Genomic DNA, 8,928 nt, shown 5'->3' with positions numbered 1-8,928 from the left:
GTAGGGGAACTGGTTTTACATTCAGCAGCCATGGAATGCGGTGGATAAGACAGCCTGAAGGAAAAGCACTGCAATGGATTGGGGCTATTTGGAGAGATGCAAGTGGAACAGCTTATGCCAGTATTGTTCAAGGACGTATAGAAATCACTAAAGACAATACCATCAGCATGGTATATCTGACACTGTCTAACCTGAAGTCAGAAGACTCTGCTGTGTATTATTGTGCTAGAGACCCACAGTGCTGTGTGAGAGTGGAGAAGCTGCACAAAAACCATTCCGAAATGATTTAAGGGAATCTACAGGGGGCAGTAAAGTATCACACATCTGTTACTAAACTTAGTACAATGTATCCCATAAAAAATAAATGTAAGTTTCTTCAACAGAATGACATCCTCCGTCTACACAAACATGAATAGGAGTAAAATTATCTATACAACTGTTTAGAAGAAACTATATTTATCAGTGTCCACTCAACTACTTTGAGGACATCAAATGCTGGTTCTCAATTAAAGTTCTCTTGCTAAATGAAAGTAAAACTTTCGGTAATATCTCTCTTTACCTACGTATAGGACAACTGTCCCCATTATGTCAAATATCACACCAAGAATTTGGAACACAGCTATATATACAGTGTATAAACATTATGAAACATTATGATACAAGTTAACACATAACTTTTTCCATTATTGTGATAGTGTTCATGAGCAATACTGTTTCCATCAGGGCCTCAAAACTAAAAACAGGAAGATAACTGCAGTGAAAAGGGAGCAAATGAGCAAAGTCATTTTGTACACTTTCACTTAGTGTGAACTGTGAAGCACATTGTGTTGCATTTTAATGTAGAATTTCAGCTATGTACTGTACATTTGATTAATAATTAGTAAGTGGAAGATAATTACAGTGAAACAAGAGAGAAAAAGAGGCTAGAGACATAATTATACTTCTACATTTTATCATGTTAGGCCAGTGTGTTAGAGTTAAAACATCAGTATTCAAAATACAATCGTTCAGAAAATAATTTAAAATATAAAGCCATTATCATCTCTGTATAATGAAGGTTTACAGCACTATGCCTCTTTGTGCTATATTCTCCAATGTAGCATCTTATCTACTGTATGTTGGTTTCTCGTGTGTGTGAGGAGGAGTCAATGCAAAACTCTGATCTCTTCCATCTCTACAAATCTGTCTTCAGAGAAGAGACTAAACCAGACATAGTGACTGGTTAGAAACAAAACTATTAAGATGTTCTCCACAGAATATAAGATTGGATTTCTTCTGCTGTGTATTATCTTTTCAGGTAAATAGACTTACTTAATCAGAACAAACCTACTGTGGTTGCCTGAGCAAATACATTATTCTGTGTTATTCTGATATTTACAGGTGTTGAAGGTCAGACACTAACAGAGTCTGAACCAGCAATTAAACATCCTGGAGAAACCCACAAGCTGACCTGTACATATTCTGGGTTTAGTGTCCATTACTGGAATGCTTGGTTCAGGCAAGCACCTGGAAAAGGACTGGAGTGGGTTGCAAGCATCAGTGATAGTAGTAGCCCCTACTACTCTCAGTTAGTCCAGGGTCAGTTCATCATCTCCAGAGACAATAGCAGAGAGCAGGTGTATCTCCAGATGAACTGTCTGAAGCCTGAAGACTCTGCTGTTTATTACTGTGCTAGAGAGTCACAGTGACACGGAAGGCTGCAGAGCTGTACAAAAAAAAGATGTTGAAGAAATTCCTCTTTTCACTTCTCTCACTCGTTCAGTAAAAAACGTACCCTAACCCTAAGCTAAACTACTACCGTACATTTTGACACGGTAGTGGCAGTATATCCATTATAAAAAGCTACAATCCACAAAGTTTAATGTCCGTCGAGGTGGGTCCCTCTGTTCAACTGTGGAAATCTCTGATATCTGATGCTCCCACTTTAAATCATTGAGATAAAGTATTGTTGGGAGAAAACATTCTTCTAGGAATCTTTAAGTGTAGTTTGGCAAAGAAAATAACTGACTGAGATGACGGATTGTTATGGTCGTGCACAACAATCATGTTTAATATTTATGTGATCTGATGATTAGATGAATGCTGTGTGTAGTTTAATGGACCAGCTATTCAAATACTCAAATAATATGTGGAACTGGGCGGTTGTTGCTGTTTACTTGAGAAAAGGTCACTTAACATGGTCAGCCAGTGGGTGTCCTACCCAAAACCAAAGTCTACATTTCTCAATAGATTGGATAAAATAATGTTTTATTCATTCAAATAAATGAATGTATTAATTTACATCCAGTCAAGCAATTGTTTACTACTCCTGTTCTCATTCAAATGTTGTAATATGTTATCAGCCTGACCTGTTCTTTTATTATTTTTCTATTAAGGAGGAGTCTATGCAAATTTCTAATCTGCTTCTACTCTACTTACACAATCAGACTGCAGAGTGGAGTCACACAGTCTGAAAACTAGTTCTATACTTCAACATGACTGGTCTTTTTCTGCTCTTCATATGCCTGTCAGGTTAGTATACTGTATAGTATTATTAACCTTTATATTTATGCAGTTAGACGTGTTTTTTTAGTCTAACTACAGTACTTGTAATATTAAGATGTGTTTTTTGTGTCTTCACAGGTGTTCAGGGACAGACAATACCTGAGTCTGAACCAGTGGTTAAAAGGCTTGGGGAATCCCACAAATTGACCTGTACATATTCCGGAATCTCAACCAGCTCCGATTTTAATTGGATTAGACAAGCACCAGGAAAGGGACTGGAGTGGATTTCTTATATCTATGGACCAAGTGGAAGCCCTGTTTACTATTCTCAGTCAGTCCAAGGCCGGTTCACCATCTCCAGAGACAATAGCAGACAGCAGGTGTATCTGCAGATAAACAGTCTGAAGACTGAAGACTCTGCTGTTTATTATTGTACTAGACAGTCACAGTGATATACTGTAGTACATACTGTACATATCCTTTCTCTCTCTCTCTCTCTCTCTCTCTCTCTCTCTCTCTCTCTCTCTCTCTCTCTCTCTCACAAACACACATATACACCCATGCATACAAGCAAGCTAGCATACGTGTAGACATGTTTGCAAAACCTAAATAATCTGTGAACATTCAAATGACAGGGTATTGAATGAATACAAAACTGTGATGTTGTTTGCTGTTTTTACACAGAATGGAATGCCATGGTTGAGCCCTTCAGATTGTGGAAGAGAGTTGGCAGGTGAGACCCTGATTGAATTTGGATGTATGAGTCTACTCTACATCCTCCTATCCTATAATTCTACAAACCTCTGTCTGTCTGTAGTGCGTGGTGTGGTGTCATGGAAAGCTGCCCGGTTCTCCTCAGTGACTGGAGCAATTGCTCTGAATTTGCACACAGCCATTGACCATTACCATCTGAACTTAACTGCGAAGCCCGTTTCTGAATTTCATCAAATCTCAGCGTATTATTAGCGTTTATGTGTCAAACAATGGGAGCTAACATTGCCAGGTTTCGCGCGAGAAACAAGCAGCAAGGTCTGTGAAAACAATAACCCCACGTTTGCAACTACTTTCGCCTGCGCCCTTCACCGGGTATGTACAAACTAATTACTGGGACTAGACCGTATGGTTTGATACAATTACAATTTTGTCATTTAGAGGATGCTCTTACCCAGAACAACTTACAAAGTGCATGATCAGAATCAACTTTATTGTCACATCACAATACAAGAAATGAAGAGGGACCAAGAGAAAAAAGACAAATCAAACAAAAGATACAAAGCATATCTATTTGGTACAGTATGCACGCATCGGAATAAGTGGCATGACCTCTATTCAGCCAACAACAGATTAAATGGTGAAGAGTGCCAAGATACCAGATAGACATCAAACCTATAGCATCTGTCTAGCATAGAATCTGTGGAAACGCAAACATCATACATCTATTTAAATAACATACAAAAATGTAATTATTCTATTAATGTAGTTGTGCTCAACGTATGTTCAGGGAGTAGAGACCTCCCTCTGCTCAGCCACTCACGTTCACAATCAAGTTCACCTGTGCTGCTTATCTCTCAGCCAATCCACGTTGCAATCACCACAGTATAAATACACCTGCGATTTATACCTGTTTGATTGCGCTTTGTGGTTTCAAAATGCCCTCCTCCTCCCCAACATTCCTCCACTTTTTGCTCTTCTAACATCTCTACTTTCTTTCCTCTAGGAGCCCCGGGGGGGCAGTGTTCGGAGCAGAGGCGACAGACAGCTCCAGGGCCGAGCAACCACAGTCGTCTGGCTCCCGAGACTACACCCCCACCCTGAGTCTCGCCCCACCTCGGGCTCCTCAGCAACACACATACATCTCATTTTGTTCAATAAATACTGCTTAACTTGATCATTAGATGTGGTCTCTTACTAGTGAAACTCTCTTTAGATGAAGAGGGCCTTAAAAAGCTAGATTTTCATACTGTACAAGAAGGCCTCGATGCCAATATAATCTCTCTTTTACTCTCTTTCTCTCTTGTGTGTGCGTGTGCGTGTGCGTGTGCGTGTGCGTGTGCGTGTGCGTGTGCGCGTGTGTGTGTGTGTGTGAGAGAGAGAGAGAGATTCACGCAAGTACACACACACAACAATTTGTGTGTACATTTTTGTGTACAGTATGTTAGTTGATAAAGAAAGGATGTCACATAGTGCATACATACAACTTACATAGCAAGCCATTGTGGCATCTGCCATCAACATTTCCACTGAAACAATTCAAGTCTTTTCACAATTGCTCCGTTTCCAAATATTTACCACAATAAAAAAATATGTTGTGTTCTTTGTTGAATTAATTTCAAGAGATTTCATCCATAAGCTATCTAGAGAAACCATGCATTATCTGTTGTAAAATACCTACTCACAATCCCTATTTAAACCTTTAGAAGGCAGTGTTTGCATGCAGTGTTTCTTGCATGCAAAGTGTCTCTCTCCTCAATCTCTTTATAACCAGATTCCCAGCTCTGATCTTTTTGTTGATGTGAGACTGAGAGACTGTGAACAATGGAACTGAAGACTGGCTGCAGTTTACTTCTGATGATGGTGTCTATTTTCAGTAACAGTGAGTTGTTGGAGATTGTCATAAATATTCCTCCCATCATGATGACACACACCAATGACTTATAGTTTTTTTTTTAAGTTTTACAAATTGATTGATGTATTTATATTTCTTAAGGAATTGAAGGTCAGACCCTGACTGAATCTGAACCAGTTGTCAAAAATCCTGGTGAATCCCACAAGTTGACCTGTACAGCCTCTGGATTCACATTCAGTAGCTACTGGATGGCTTGGATCAGACAGGCTCCAGGTAAAGGACTGGAGTGGATTGCCAGCATTCATGGCAGTAGGCCTACCATGTTCTACCCCCAGTCAGTCCAGGGTCGGTTCATCGTCTCCAGAGACAATAGCAGACAGCAGGTGTATCTCCAGATGAACAGTCTGAAGACTGAAGACTCTGCTGTTTATTACTGTGCTAGAGACTCACAGTGACTGGACTTGGTAGAACAGCTGTACAAAAAGTGCATATTCACTTATGTGAAGCTTGTTTCTGTTACAAAAATCACATTTGCTTTTAATGTATAATGGTCATGATGATTTCTAAAACAACAGTAGTTCTCTATGGTATCGAGCTCTCCACCCAACATATTACATATAAGGAATGACCCCACCTCAATTGTGACGTGGCTATTTCTTAAAGACACACCAGTAGTACTGGCACGCATGGGTATATAAGGCCAAGATGTGTGTGATTATACGGATTTTTTGATCTCCAGTCCAAGACGTGGGTCTTCTTAATGTAGAGCAAAGACAAGAGTATTTGAAAAACGGTAGCACTACTTACGAGTTTTGGCTGCCAATTTAATCCACTGCATTGTGCAGTTCAGAGAGCTGGTGTTGAGTCGCTCCTCTCGTATCTAAAACAACTGTAACTACTGCTCTATCACAAACATTTGTGTTATTGTATAAGGTTTTGCAAACAGATCCCAAACTGCTACCCCAAAATATACCTGGGAAGTATTCCCATTTCAATGACTACTGCTGTGAGTTTAGCTCACATACATTTTAACCACTTTCAAATTGACATCCTTATTTTGGACGTCATTAATGGATGTCCTTAACCCATTAAGACCTGGAACGCATCCGTGTCACTTTAGATTTCTTTGGCTATTCTAAAATAGCAGATATACAAGCTCAGAAAAATCTTGAAAAAAAAATTTTTCGATTTATTTTCAAAAAACTGTAAGGATTTCTAAGAATCGCCTCAGTGGGTTAAGCAAAAACCTTTGAAAGTTTTCGAAAATAGCAGATTTGCAAACTCAGGAGCTTGTTGCTGAGTAAATGTTTGCTTTTCGTTGTATGATAAAGTATAGACTAAGCGGCTTAAGTATATGTTTTAAGTATATGCATGTCCTCTAACATGCCCTCTAACATAGAGATGCTAGAGGGCATCAGCGGTTTCAGAAAGTGACGCCCGGGGATGTGATGAAACTGCTGTTTTTGAGGAGTTGGAAATGAGAATGTATTGTCCTATTGTGGACCTGCATGCCCTCAATCATTGCTTACAAACACTGAAGTTCAAGATGCTGTCCCCAGCACTCATGGTACAGAAAGGCTATAATTCACCACACTTGTTCTAAAGGATGCATACTTCCATGTTACCACTCCACAGGAAGGACCTGTTTGTCAGAGTTTGTTTCATATACTGTATGCCTGTGTGGTCTCCCTTTTGTTGCATTGCCATGGGACATATCTATTACAAATAAATAAAATGTATGAACACACATATATCTAAAAAATCACACCCAGTGTGAAGTGGGCGGTGTGGTCATCACAGTGGTCATCATAGTGATGGAAGCTCACTTAAAAAAAATGGATTTTTTAAAAGTGTATAATGCTATTTATAGGTTATTAATGTCATCATGTGTCTCGCTAGCCAATCACAGTGCTGAATAGAGTCAGCCAATAGAGTCAGCCAATCACAGTACAGCTAGGGGTGTACTAATGAGCCAATCACAGTACAGCTAATGAGGTGTCCCAACCCCACTTATAGGGGCGGCTACACCGCCCAAAAATCACACCCAGTGTGAAGTGAGCGGTGTCATCACAGTGATGGAAGCTCACTTAAAAAAAAAAAGATTTTTTTGAAGTGCGTGGTACTATTTATAGGTTATTAATTTCATCATGCGTCTCGCTAGCCAATCAAAGCAAAGGGTCTGAATAGAGTCAGCCAATCACGGTACGGCGAAAAGGGTGTGAATAGAGTCAGCCAATCACAGTACAGGGAAGGACGGAAAGGGTGTGAATAGAGTCAGCCAATCACAGTACAGGGAAGGACGAATTCCCAACCTCACTTATAGGAGCGGCTACACCGCTCAAAAAGACCATCAATAGAAAAAGATCATACATACATTATTATAACATGCCCCAATTGCAGCATAATCTACATAATTTTACATCTGTTCAGGCCATATTATTACTCATATTATTGTGTTTTGGGAAACATGCAGCTTTTATTTAAACAAAATGAATTGAAAGGTTCTATTAGTTTGTGATATTAGAAATTGCATTAAAGCATGTTACATGTGATGATCAATTTAACTCTAAAGCAATCAAATTCTTCCTGCAATCACTTCCTAACTTTATAAAAAGTATAATACAGTACATTCGCATCAAGTATACATATGAGATACTTTAATTGCGATTTTGTTGATACTCCAGGAACTTTGAAACATTGACATAGGAGGAGCTTACATTATGCAAATACAGGTTGTGTCTTATTTATAAAAGCCCCTTCATCTTCAAATGATTGCACCTGTAAATATGGCTCGTAGAAAGATTTTGCTATTGTTGGTTTGTGTTCTTGTTTCTCTGAGTGTTGAAGGTCAGATCTTGACTGAGTCTGAACCAGCTCTTAAAAAGCCTGGAGAATCTCACAAACTGACCTGTACAGCCTCTGGATTCACCACATTCAGTAGCTATGGCATGAATTGGATCAGACAGGCTCCTGGTAAAGGACTGGAGTGGATTGCCTATGCTTATAGCAGTAGCACCTACTACTCCCAGTCAGCCCAGGGCAGATTTATCATCTCCAGAGATGACTCCAGCAGTAAGCTGTACCTCCAGATGAACAGTCTGAAGACTGAGGACACAGCAGTGTATTACTGTGCTAGAGACACACAGTGACACGCTGCAATAGGAGCATAGTACAAGAAACTAGTGTACCTCCATTCTCTCAATGTTGTGTGTGTGTGTGTGTGTGTGTGTGTGTGTGTGTGTGTGTGTGTGTGTGTGTGTGTGTGTGTGTGTGTGTGTGTGTGTGTGTGTGTGTGTGTGTGTGTGTGTGTGTGTGTGTGTGTGTGTGTGTGTGTGTATGCATACATACAGTGCATACATACATACAGTGCATATATACAACTTACAAGCAAGCCATTGTGGCATATCTTCCATTAACATTTCCACTGAAACAATTTAAGTATTTTCAGAATAGCTCCGTTCCCATAAGTTTACCAGAATAAAAATCACTAAATATATGTTGTGTTGTTTGTTGATTTAATTTCAAGAGATTTCATCCATAAGCTATCTCTATAGAAACCATGCATTATCTGTGGTAAAATATCTACTCACAATCCCTATTTAAACCTTTAGAGGGCAGTCTATGCAAAGTGTCTCTCTCCTCTATCTCTTTATAAGCAGACTCTCAGCTCTGATCTTCTCGTTGATGTGAGACTGAGAGACTGTGGACAATGGAACTGAAGACTGGCTGCAGTTTACTTCTGATGATGGTGTCTATATTCAGTATCAGTGAGTTGTTGGAGATTATCATATATATTCCTCCCATCATGATGACACACACCAATGACTTAAAGCTAAGTTTTACAAATTGATTGATGTATTTATATTTCTTAAGGAATT

At 39.4% G+C, this 8,928-nt stretch overlaps 1 gene segment (V, D, J or C); it reads left to right on the top strand.

Moving 5' to 3' along the window:
- The first annotated feature begins 7,836 nt into the window (after positions 1 to 7,836).
- On the top strand, positions 7,837 to 8,199 carry LOC308099532 (immunoglobulin heavy variable 3-21-like). The segment is given in 1 exon: positions 7,837 to 8,199.
- The last annotated feature ends 729 nt before the right edge of the window (positions 8,200 to 8,928 follow it).

The sequence above is a fragment of the Gymnoscopelus braueri genome, assembly GCF_963280865.1.
Source record: "Gymnoscopelus braueri genome assembly, chromosome: 13".
In the NCBI taxonomy this organism is placed as follows: Eukaryota; Metazoa; Chordata; class Actinopteri; order Myctophiformes; family Myctophidae; genus Gymnoscopelus; species Gymnoscopelus braueri.
The sequence above is the reverse complement of the archived record's forward strand: the minus strand, read 5'-3'. Positions and strand labels throughout refer to the sequence as shown.